Raw genomic sequence first — 12,157 nt, forward strand, 5'->3', positions numbered from 1 at the left:
CATTCTTAGGACAGGAGGGGGAATATAAGATTTAGGTCAAAGGGCGAGCGCTGGGGCCTATGAGGTCATTCGGCGCTGAAAGGAAAATTGAGAGTAAAGGAGGTTTTCAACATGTAACAGGAGGAGGAGGAGGAAAACCTCGCAGTTGCACTATGTTAGAGAGGGTGGACAGTAAGATGGAATAAAGAGAATATGAACGGAGGTATAGTAAAAGGAATGAGGTGCACTGATGGCACTACTCCCCTAGGGAGGGATTCTTAGAACAGACTGTATAAGAGTATTCCTTTCTTAAAAATTCTTTTCTAATTCTCATAACAGACTGTATCCCGTAACGTGGGTTCGAATCGAAAACGTGGAGGAACAGCTTCTTCATTTCATGCCCAAATTCGGAAAAAATGTATCCTTGTAGAAAGTGTCTCTAAACACGTTAAGGAACTGAGAAGTTAAGAGTTCATTGTTAGTTACGCATTATATATCAGAGGACAATATTGCTATTATTATTATTATTATTATACGCAATGTATGGCAACATTACTACATTGACAACATTAATATAATTATTATCATTACAGACCGTAATCAGCTTTAAATGCAAGAGTCCATGAAATAGAATAACTAATTGTATTGAAAGAAAAGGACCCAGAAGAAAGAGAGGAAATAAAAAATACATAGAAAGTTAATAAAATATAGTGAAGGACTCATATTAATCATAACGTCTTACTGCCAATCAAACCGTACAATAAAAGTCCATAGCAGTCCCCCTCTCTTGCTGAAGTCCACTAAACATTTATCATCCGCGTCTCTCTCTCTCTAATGACCCCTCTCAGGTCGCCGAGTCCGATCAACGATGAAGAACCGAAATTCTTTGTAACAAATAAACAAATAGAACAAAAAAAGAAATGAGAAAATAAATAAACAAAACAAAACAGAGAAACTTTTCTTTGGTGTGACTAACCACAACGCAAACAAAACAGAAACTTTTCTTTGGTGTGACTAACCACAAGGCAATGTTATTTTTTTTTTTTTATGTTTATTTAGGACGGAGGATTTCCACAGACGCCTCAGGAATTCTAAACTAATTATTGCCTCTTCACGTTTTGATCACGTGACCGAAGTCTCTTTTTCTTCTATCGGCTTATTTTAGTCGTGTTACTTGGCTTGTTCGTAATCAGGGCATTTACATGTACTGTAGTGCTTGTTCATTTTCAGTCTTTATCCACAGGACGTATAATTATTTGTAAACATAAACATAAACACACACATATAATATATATATATATGTATATATATATATATATATAAATAATACATATATATAAATATGCATTATAAATATAAATATAAATATATATATATATATATATATATATATATATATATATATATATATATATATATATATATATATATATATGTATATGTATATATATATATATGATTCATTTGGACATTATTGCGAATGCACAATATTGTGAAACTATTTTGAAACTAAGTGATATAGCATATTCAACAAACTGAACTACATTAGCGTTAACAAACGGATTAATACTTTTCCTTTTTAAGAAAGCAATAAAAAACCCAGTGGGTATATAGAAATATTCCGTTCGTTAAACTGTAAGGAAAAAAAATTGTTCTTATAATGGTTTTTAAAATATTCGTTTTTTCTGCCTATGCTGAAAGTCTCGGGAAATCTTTCCTTTGCTGATAATACCTAAATTTCTTTAAAGTTAACATTCTTACATATATTTAATAATCGGCTGATCTATCTCTTTAAAATTATGTGACAAAAAAGTATATATTGTTTTTTTAAAAAGTGCCCTCAGATATCACTTGGAGGCGTAAAACTGAGTCACCGTCTTGAAAGAGAGAGAGAGAGAGAGAGAGAGAGAGAGAGAGAGAGAGAGAGAGAAGAAATAAAATATAATTTTAAACGCCCCATCGACAACCGACAAATGCTGTAACGTACCCTCAGGAAGGACAATAAATAAGGGCGAATAAAAAAAAAGAGGTAAGAATACACCACGGTTACGACAGGGTATTACTGAACAATCAGATGCATTCAAACACTGACAGCAGAGAGCAAGCTAGCATACAATATCTGGCAAACAGTTAGCGTGTTACAAAAGCTGTTGAAAAAAAAAAAAACTGATTGCCATTAGGTTCAAAATGAATGAAAACTTGAAAAAGGGATACTTTTGTGATAAAGTAATATTACCTATGGTGCATCACTATATTGTGACCGGAAATAATGAGTAAAAAGCCACAATAATGTAAATGAGAGACTGTGTTTTCCTAAAATACATAAAAGGTTAAAACAAAGGAGCTTTCGACCCTTTGGAAAAATACAGTCTCTCATTTACATCATTGTGACTTTTTACTTGATGTATTATTCTCCTCGGAGGAGAGAAAGAAAGAACATATCATTTAAATGTTTTATATAATATGCTTAAGTTTACAGAGGCCGGAATTTCGGGGAAAGTGCCGACACCGTCTCTTCTTGTCCGGTTCGGGAATCGAATGCTGATTACTCCAGTCTATGAGCTGATCTCGCTATTACAGCGATTAGAACCCAGAGAGAGAGAGAGAGAGAGAGAGAGAGAGAGAGAGAGAGAGAGAGAGAGAGAGAGAGAGAGAGAGAGCAGTACTTCCATCTATGATGCAAAAAAATTAGGAATAAAAAGGACACATCTCATTAATCACTCCGTATTGCAGTCACAAGACATCAACTTCAAGAGATAAATTTTCCGGGTCGGATTCATCATATTAATTTAATTTTTTTTTTATCGTACCCAAACGACGTTGAAAGTTAATTCCCGGGAGCAAACTGTAGATTTATGCGTTGCAAATTACAGAAGTGACGTTAAGGAAAATCAAAGTGAGCTATAAATCCATCAAGATGAGAGAGAGAGAGAGAGAGAGAGAGAGAGAGAGAGAGAGAGAGAGAGAGAGAGAGAGAGAGAGAGAGAGAGACGTAAGTCAAAGATACCGGTCAATAAGTCAAAAGTGACACGTATTCAACAACTCGTGTCATCGAGTATTGTCAGCCATCCAAGCTATCCGTTTACAAAGAGGATTTTTAGTCCTATTTATATGATTATTTTCTCAGAATAGGCCATCGTATATCTTCTATCAGTAATTGGCCCCATTTCTCAACACAGTTTCCTTTCCGTTTCAAGTTTTTCCTTTTGACACAGGCCAACATTTATATCTTTTATCAATATTTTCCCTTCTGTTTTGAGTCTCCTTTCAAATAGGCCAACACGTATCTTTTTATTAAAACATTTCCGTTCTTATAAGTTTTTTTTTCTCATGGGGCAACATTAATTTTATATCAACATTTCCCTCCTTATCTAAAGCCTTCGTAAAAACATATCTAGATCTTTCAAGTCTTTTTTTTCATAGCCCAAAATTAATTTTATATCAACACTTCCATCCTTACTTAAAGCCTTCGTAAGAGCATAATATCTAGATCTGGCATTTGTTGTGTTGCAAGCCCAATCCATCAATTTGGGGGTTCCACTTCGTCTGGGTCATGACGCGCTCATGGGAGCGGTGACAGTTGGTATGCACGTGACGTCATCTTTCGAGGATAACCGGAATTGGTTGGTTTGGTGAGCTAGAGAGCCCAAAATTTCCCTATCAGAGTATTTTTAATTCCTTAAATTTTACGGATACTACTTTGGGTGTTGCTCTCCAGAGCCTCTATTGTACACCGCCGCCAATCTATCCAGCTTACGCCAGATTCTTCTATCTCACGGGTACTAAGTGAGAATCAGTAACTTAAGATTCAACCAGTTTGGTTAGTCTTCCTTAAGATTCACATTGAGAATGTGGAATTTTCCTCTCTCCTTTGTATTTCCTGAACTATATAACGTTGTAGGACTTAGATTTATTTTGGAAGGTATGCCTGACTAGTCTTATACAATTTCCAAACTTAACCTTCCCTCCTGCATTTTCTTGCAGTGAAGATTAAAGCTGAGTGTTTATGGAGTATTCTATTCTCAGCACCTTGTCAATTTTTCTGCCTAAAGATTGAACCGAGAGCAATTTATCAATCTGTTTACCGAACCTTTTTCAAAATAGGCTCAAAACTGGATGTCTGGTTCTATTCTATTCCACATGGTGTGAGACTGGGGTTGGTCACCTTCAGTTCAGCGAGAAAAATGAATTACTGTTAAATCTCTGAGAGCTGATAACATATTCTTGGCGGCATAAGTAAATAATCGCTACAGTACCGAAAAGATGAATAAAATAAAGAGCAAAAGATAAGAATATGTATAGAATATAAGAGCAAAACAGTGTAGCCTTAGAATAAACAGTGATGTGTATGAGTGAACACAGGCATGTTTGTATATCTGTGTACATACGGATACCTACAAATACACAGGCACGCCTACAGACACGGGGTGGCGCCACAGAAAACAAAACAAAAGTCACTACCACTTTCATATAAAAACCGTTGAATCAAAAGCGAATTTCCTGTTCTCAGCAAGTCTTTTAGGATGAGGATGTTAGCCCTACCACCTTCCACTCTGGCTGTGACTCACCAAAGTCAACTAACTACCGCAAATATAATTCACTTTCTTAAATCAACAGGAGCGCAGTGGGTCTTATCACACATTTACAAATCTGTCTTCTGACTCGGTCGGGAATCCAACCTAGCTCTTCTCGCAGGAAAAAATGAGTGTTTTACATATGTATGTATATACATACAGTATACATACTGTATGTATATATACATATATATTTAATTATACTATTACATACATATGATATCATATGCATATTACTGTCAGCCACAAACCCAGACCACATCTGAGTCACGAGACTACTGATCGAGCTGCATCAGAGGGCAGATAAAACGAAAGCAGGTCGACGCCACTGCGATAAGGAAATGGTTTCCCTGACGGCTTTGGCAGGAGAGAGAGAGAGAGAGAGAGAGAGAGAGAGAGAGAGAGAGAGAGAGAGAGAGAGAGATAGCAGGGGGCCTCTGTGAAAGCATTCTGAGATAGCCTCGGAGTCTGACAGCATCGGGAGTTCATTGATAAGTTGGGAGACTCAGCAACTGTTCTTAATAGCTGTCAGCTGGTCGTCGGTAAATGCAATCTTTGTAGTTCAGGGTCCGTATACTTAATGGCTCAAGTTCTACGTCATAAATCTAAAAGCATAAACAGTTTAGCTTTATCTTGTTTATTATTTAGTAAATTTACAAAACGTCAAAAGGTTTTTACGTCTTAATTTCAAAGCACTAATACCTCACGTACTCTGCTGTCACGAGACATTGAAAAACGACCTTTGGCAAGCTATAGAGGATGTTGCCTTTGACATATAGATAAAAAAATAAATAAACCGTCTGTGACACTAATATCGTAATTAAAAAATAGAAACGCAGTCGTAATAACGAAATGAATAAATTATGCAAAGACTGAACTGTCGCTTCTGAACGAACTTACACAGACACCAAATAAAATATTAAATGCACACATGCAATCACGCACCAATAATGAATATCTCGACTTAAATGATCACTGTTGACAACGGATGTACTCTAACGGTCGTCTAATAGAAACTCAAAGACTTTTGACACTCAGGAGACGCGAGCTTCTCCCTCGGCAGGTGCCACTAACCTGTCAGGAGTAGGCCAGCTGATGTTCTGAAGATTGTCAGGGCGGGAGCCTCCACTATAAAGTCATACAGCCCTCTTGGGTGCTTTCTTCGTCGCCCTCGACCAATCGGAGCCCGCCTTGGTGACTTCATCAACCAATCAGCGGCCAGTACTAATATTTTCAGAGCCAATGGAATGTGCTTATTCTCAGTGGCTAGCCAATCCCCTTCGTTCGTGCCTAAAACACCGCTCTATGATGCAAGGGTGGGAGGAAAGATATGCGTTAGTTCTCACTTTTTTTTATTTTTATCTTTTTTTGAAACGAGAAAATATGACTAACGCAACATGACTGAAATGTCTTAAATAGCTCCAAAACGTGATTCGCCTCAGGTGGGCGAAATCTGCAGGTAAGTCGCATATCATCGTAGTATATAACTGGTACATATGGGTTCCAAGCGCTTCAAATGCTATCAATAGTTTTGGAAGACGTAAAGCGGGGGCGGTGCACCCGGGCGTGTGTGAACGAAATCCTCACAAAGGGGATCATAATTAAAATAGAAGGTCTTGGCTGTTGTTTCCTTAAAACACACAACTGGCCCTCCCCGACCCCGCTTCCTTCAAGGGCAAAAAGGAGTTCTTTGCCAAGAACTAAATAATCCCCGAGGAAAATAACTGCATTTTTTTTTTCAAATAGATGGTGAAAATTCCAAATAACTCGTGCATTTCGAAAGTGATTTCGGTTTGCTTTGCGCGATTGTAAATATGTGATATTTTATTATAATTCCATTTTTTTGTGAGCGTCAAATATCTATTTTCGACGAACCTTTACTTATGCTTTAAAGAAATCCAACTAACACATTGCTTCAGACACAAAATAACCAACTTACATATGAAATAAAGAGGTGAAATCCCGCATATGTTGTTGACTATGTTGATACAAAAAAAGGAGAAAACAATCTTTGTACTGTTAGAATAAAAAAGGACTTCGAGACCTCTCAATTCAGTTGTGCCTTTTTTTGGCTACACTGTCCCCATTCTTTTAGAGTTTTAATTTTTTTTTTATTCCCTTAGATGATTCAGTCCTTCGAGTTTCACTTTTTTTTTGTGAATCAATTGTTTCTTTCATACTCTTTAAACTTTTCCAATTCATCCAATTCCTTGAAATTATTTTCCGCATCCTTGGGAGTTTTTGCAGCAACACACATACAAACAAAAAACAAGCACACGCACACGTACACGAACACACATACACATACAGTACACATATACACACACATATGTATATGTGATGCATAAAATAATTTCAAGGAATTGGACGAATTGGAAAAGTTTAAAGAGTATATATATACATTATATAGATGTATAAATTGTAGTATCTATAGATATATAACCAGTCAATTCCTCTCATATATATCCTTAACCCAGAAACAAAAATAATGGAGAATACTAATTAAATACTAAAATGACCTAAAACACTATGATTCACTTTAAGAAGACAACGCGAAAGATTTCAGAAGCTGAACACCAGTTCAATTGTGACTCAGAAAACATAACAAGTGCCAAATTAAAGCAGGTAGAAAAAATAGTGTGTGCAATGACCCGTGTGAACTCCTGATTATCGACCAGAAACGGTTAGCTGTCGGGATCCAGAAGAGATAGTTGAAGTGAAGACTCGACCTCCAGAAGCCACGAGTACCCTGGGTTACTAAACTCTACGGGTCTGGCGCGTATGATTTCAGTTTCTTTTTAGCCCTGATCACTCTCCTAAAACGCCTCCCATCATCAAATGTTACCTTCTTTTTCTCCCAGAATGCAATATCTTGTTGCCAGATACGTGGCCACATTTTGGTAAATATATTTTTAAATAATTCTTTTAACAAACAAAGAAACCAGATAAAAAATAAAATAGCATTATTATGATGTTTTCCCTTTTTATTACAATATCATGAAACGCACCGAAATTGTCACATAGCATGGATGATTGCTTGGCTCACGTTTCCTCTGCTTCTTCTAATGACGCAAATGAAAGAAAAAAAAGAAAGTGAAAACACGGAAGCGAGAGGAGAATTTCATACTTTTAGGGCGATAAGGATGATGGTCTGGACAAAGTTATTGACTTTTAAGGACACAATTTTCATATCCTGTGTGCTAAGAAATAGTAGTAATAACACTGATTTGCTCAACAGCCAATTGTAACTTTATTCAAGACATCGTTAATATTCTGTATTGTCATATTTAATAAAAATCAAGTCCATTTTTATATAAAGATGTATTTTTTCTTATTTTTTTTTATTTATTGGAAGAGTATGAAGTATTTGTTAAACTTATCTTCTGGAGACCATTTTAGGTCAAAATTTGTTGAAACCGGATGCCATTCAAGGTTAGTGCAGTGTCGTATCACTCTTGCTACGTACTCTGAAGGACTTGCCTATTGGCACAAAAGATAATTGTTCAGTGGGAGATGTTGGCTCAGCAAATGTTTGGAGAGACTAAAGCAGTCATTATCATCACAGACAAGGCTATATTCTGCAAGTTTTAGAGTTTATAAACGAATTTGTCATGAATCTTGAACATTTAAATTTTTCTTTGAATCTTTTTGTATTAGTTGTTAATCATCTTTGAATCTTTCAAGTTTTTTTCTGAATCTGTCAATCTTTAATGTTATGATCTGAATCTTTTGGTTCCAAATGCTAATTTTTTTGTGAACCCTCCCTCTCTGCAATGTTTTGTTCTTAAGCATTTGGTCTCAGTTGTTTTTTTCTGAACCTCTTAATATCTGCTACGGTTTTGTTTCCAGTCGTTTACTCTTAGAAGTGATTTTGCTCTGAATTGTTTTGCCCTCAGAAATTTGTTCTGAGTTTCTTGATGTTATAGATTAGTTTGTTTTGAATCGTTTGATCTAGGGGTACTTTCTCTCTTGTTCTGAATCTTTCGTTTTGGATACTATTTTCTTCTGAAACATTTTTATTAGAAGATGATCTGATACCGAGTCTGATTTTTTCAGGACCTTTCAGTCCCTGCTGTCAGAATTTTTGGTCACGGGTGTTGCTCAGAAGGTTTAGTGTTTATGTCTCATATAATTTTCTTTCTTTTGATCTCTTACGATATTCTAAATCTGTTAATTCTTCTGTCCATCAAGCATATTTTAGCAGTGCACTAAGAGTCAGCTCTTAAAGTTATAAGTTCGTGAATATATCTGCATAATGTGAATTTTATTCTTGCTCAAGCAACTGCTGCTACTCTCTCTCTCTCTCTCTCTCTCTCTCTCTCTCTCTCTCTCTCTCTCTCTCTCTCTCTCTCTCTCTCTCTCAGACATAAGTCAGCCAACAGATCCCTCTGTATACAAAGCCTGAATGGAATGGCATGATTCGAAAATAGGGAGTGAAGAATGAAAGCATAGTATGGCAGACGTAAAATGCCAAGAAACTCTAAAACGAATAAACTTAAGACATCCGATCCTCTTTTAATCGCAGAACCCTTAGTGAACGATGATGCATAGATGGCTGTTCTGAATGAAGACCCAGAGAGTTCACTCTAATTTTAGTTATTCTAGCGGAGGAGGTTTGACTTTTTTGTGATATTTCCTGGTAAGGAAGTTTATTTTGAAAGGGCAAATGCTCCCATTAAGATGTGTCATCAATTAAATAAGAGAGACACGGTCTTAGGTGGATAGATGACGGGAGGGGGAGAGAAGGGTGGAAGGCGAATCATGAATCAAGAAAACTAGGTAAATATACCTGGATATATCCCGAAGGTGAATAATTTACCTACCCTACTTTATTACCTCACATGATGTGAATTCAATTATTAACCACGATAACGCTTATAGTAATCCACGTTATGTCTTTATAAATAATCATCTCTATGTGATAAATGCAAATTATATCCATGTTAATTTCTCCTTTTTGTGCACCAACAGTAATGTATGGGTAATAAATTCGAATAGACTGACTGTTTGTTCAGCCTGGGGCCAGCCTCTCTCACCACAGGACTTCTGTAGGTGTGGAGAATGAAGAATCCTGGGTCCAAGCTTCTAGGTGCTACATAATGTCTCTGGGGTGGGGACTTTCCGTCTCGACTCACCCTTATATTACCGGAAATTTGACGGTTTGGTAAGTTAGTTTAATCAAGAAAAAGCCGTCTTTAATTATCTTGCCAAGTGAATTACCATATGATCTTCGCATTTGTAATAAAAGACAAATACGGACAAAAGGAGTGATGTTTCAATTCTTGTACTAATCAATAAATAAATGCATAAACAGCAACTGAGAAATTAACTTTAGATGAAAAGTGAAGAAAATCATGAAGTAATATCACGGAGTAATAAAATGGAAGTGAGTGAAATTATGGAGTTGAAATAAATTTTGTTGAAATCAAAATACATTTAAAATGAAAGGGTACGAAAGTCAATTTGGTAAAAGGGAGGGGAAAGTACAGGTAAACGAAAACAAATAATAACAAAATGAAAGCGAATTGAATCATGGAGTGAAGAGTCGAAGTGAATGAAACAGTGAAGTAATAAAATTAAAGGGGAAGAATCATGGAACAATAAAATGAAAGGGAATGAAATCATAAAGGCTTAAAATTAAACCAAATGAAATCATGACATAAAAATCGAACTGAATAAAAGGACAAGGAAAAGTGGATGTGAATAAAATCGCGACGAAAAAGTGAAAGTGAATAAAATCAGGAGGTAAGAAGTGCAAGTGTATAAAATCATGTTCAGTGAGTAATAACATGATAGTGAATGAAACCACGGGGGAATAAGGATGAAAGTTAATTAAATCTGGGTAAAAATAACTGAAAGTGAACGAAATCACGAAAGAATTTGATTAGGCAAAATGAGTGCAAATGAAAGTGAATTAAATTAAGGGGTACTCAAATGTCAGTGAATAAGATCAGGGAGGATGACACGTGAAGTGAATGAAATCAAGGACCATCGAGTGAACAAAGCAATGAAATCAAGGAGTAAGGAATGAATAAAACAAACGAAACCAATGACTAACTAGTGAAGAATCGTGAATCCAACGAAACTGACGTGGAAAGGTATTTGTGTACAGACTAAGGGGGCTGGAGGGAGTATAGTATAGTGTACCTATTGGGGGTGAGGGGTGAGGAGGAAAGGGTGAGGGGGAGGAGGAAGGGGAGAGAGGGGGAGTGGCTCCTTATAAGGCCACGGAGCTCTTGATCCAAAGTTGGAACTTTGTAATAAGCTGGCGAGGGAGGTTGCTAGAATCTAGGAGGAGGGGGAGGGGGGTCTTCTAAAGGAATTGGGGTGTGGGAGGGGGTGTATGGGCTTTTTTTAGGGGGGAGTGAGGTTGCGTGGGTATGGGGGTTGTGCTATAAGGGGTTACAGATGAAGTGCGATGACTGAGGAGGGGAAACATCGACTTATTACTTAAGAATTCGCACCCCTCTCGCTTCTCCCTAAACGGGAGAGTGGGTTGTTCCTCCCCCAACCTTTTTACTCTCTCTCTCTCTCTTTTCTTTGTTACGCAGGTCTTTTTTTATTACCTGGGCACTTTAAAGTAGACGGAGAACTGAAACCAACGTCTTTAAATATAGAAATGTTATTTTGTCGTATTTTTTTTTTGTTGGGGGTGGGGGGTTTCTTATAGCTCTTACTAAGTGGGTGCTTACGTTTCCTTGCTCCTCGTAGCACGCGAAAACTCTTGCCGTGATATATTATCAGCCTCTGTTTTCATGATGGCAACCATTTGCTGAACGTCGTTAATCGTTGGTTGCCCCATATATATATATATATATATATATATATATATATATATATATATATATATATATATATATATATATATATATATATATATATATGTATATAGTATATATATATATGTATCTAACAACCACAAGAGAAAATAAGAGATTTATAAATCCTGACAGGTTTCAGTCTGAAAATAGTTTAACAATAAAGCAAAAATAAGGATTTATAACCCTTTTCCATCTTTCCTCTGAAAATTAGCTTATACATAAATCAAAATCCATCAAAGTTTATTATATATAAACCATCACACACACACATACATAAATCACACACAAAGTGATTATACACACACACACACACATATATATATATATATATATATATATATATATATATATATATATATATATATATATATATATATATATACATATACGGGTTTATATGTTTTCGTACGTCTTTGCATGTATGGAAGCTCAGGCATGTCTTTGTTTATACTCCTACGTAAATTATTACGCGTTTCTACTAATACAATATATTAAAGCACACAATCATGAACTGATGCCATTTATAGATATTGGCTTCTAATTACTCAAGTAGGATAATTTAAGACGATTTCGAAATACAACCCAGATAAGCTTCTTCAACGAGAATGACCACTAGCAGCAAACCGAACCAGCGGAGGAGCAATGCATTATCCACTACCACTTTGTCAGGGATTTTTTGTTATTTGTAACGTTTAACATCGGGGCTTCTCCCCCCCACAATCTCTCTCTCCGTTGCGCCCTCATTGTAGGCATCATCCCTACTTCCACCTGTCTGGTGGCGTC

General features: G+C 36.3%; 1 protein-coding gene across 9 annotated transcripts in view; it reads right to left on the reverse strand.

The window, feature by feature from the left end:
• LOC136850121 (uncharacterized) overlaps window positions 1–12,157 on the reverse strand; it is a 77,933-nt gene that overhangs the window by 12,039 nt on the left and 53,737 nt on the right. For 2 of the 9 annotated variants that reach the window (XR_010856547.1, XR_010856550.1), the window contains exon 1: window positions 5,628–5,856. The exons of 2 other annotated variants lie outside the window; for them this stretch is intronic. The gene's annotated coding sequence lies outside the window, so the exon portion shown is untranslated. Of the gene's footprint in view, window positions 1–5,498; window positions 5,857–12,157 lie in introns of those variants that run through there. 5 more of the 9 variants (XR_010856551.1, XM_067123690.1, XM_067123689.1 and 2 more) reach the window with 3 other exon arrangements.

This window comes from Macrobrachium rosenbergii, chromosome 21 (assembly GCF_040412425.1).
Source record: "Macrobrachium rosenbergii isolate ZJJX-2024 chromosome 21, ASM4041242v1, whole genome shotgun sequence".
NCBI classification, from domain to species: Eukaryota; Metazoa; Arthropoda; class Malacostraca; order Decapoda; family Palaemonidae; genus Macrobrachium; species Macrobrachium rosenbergii.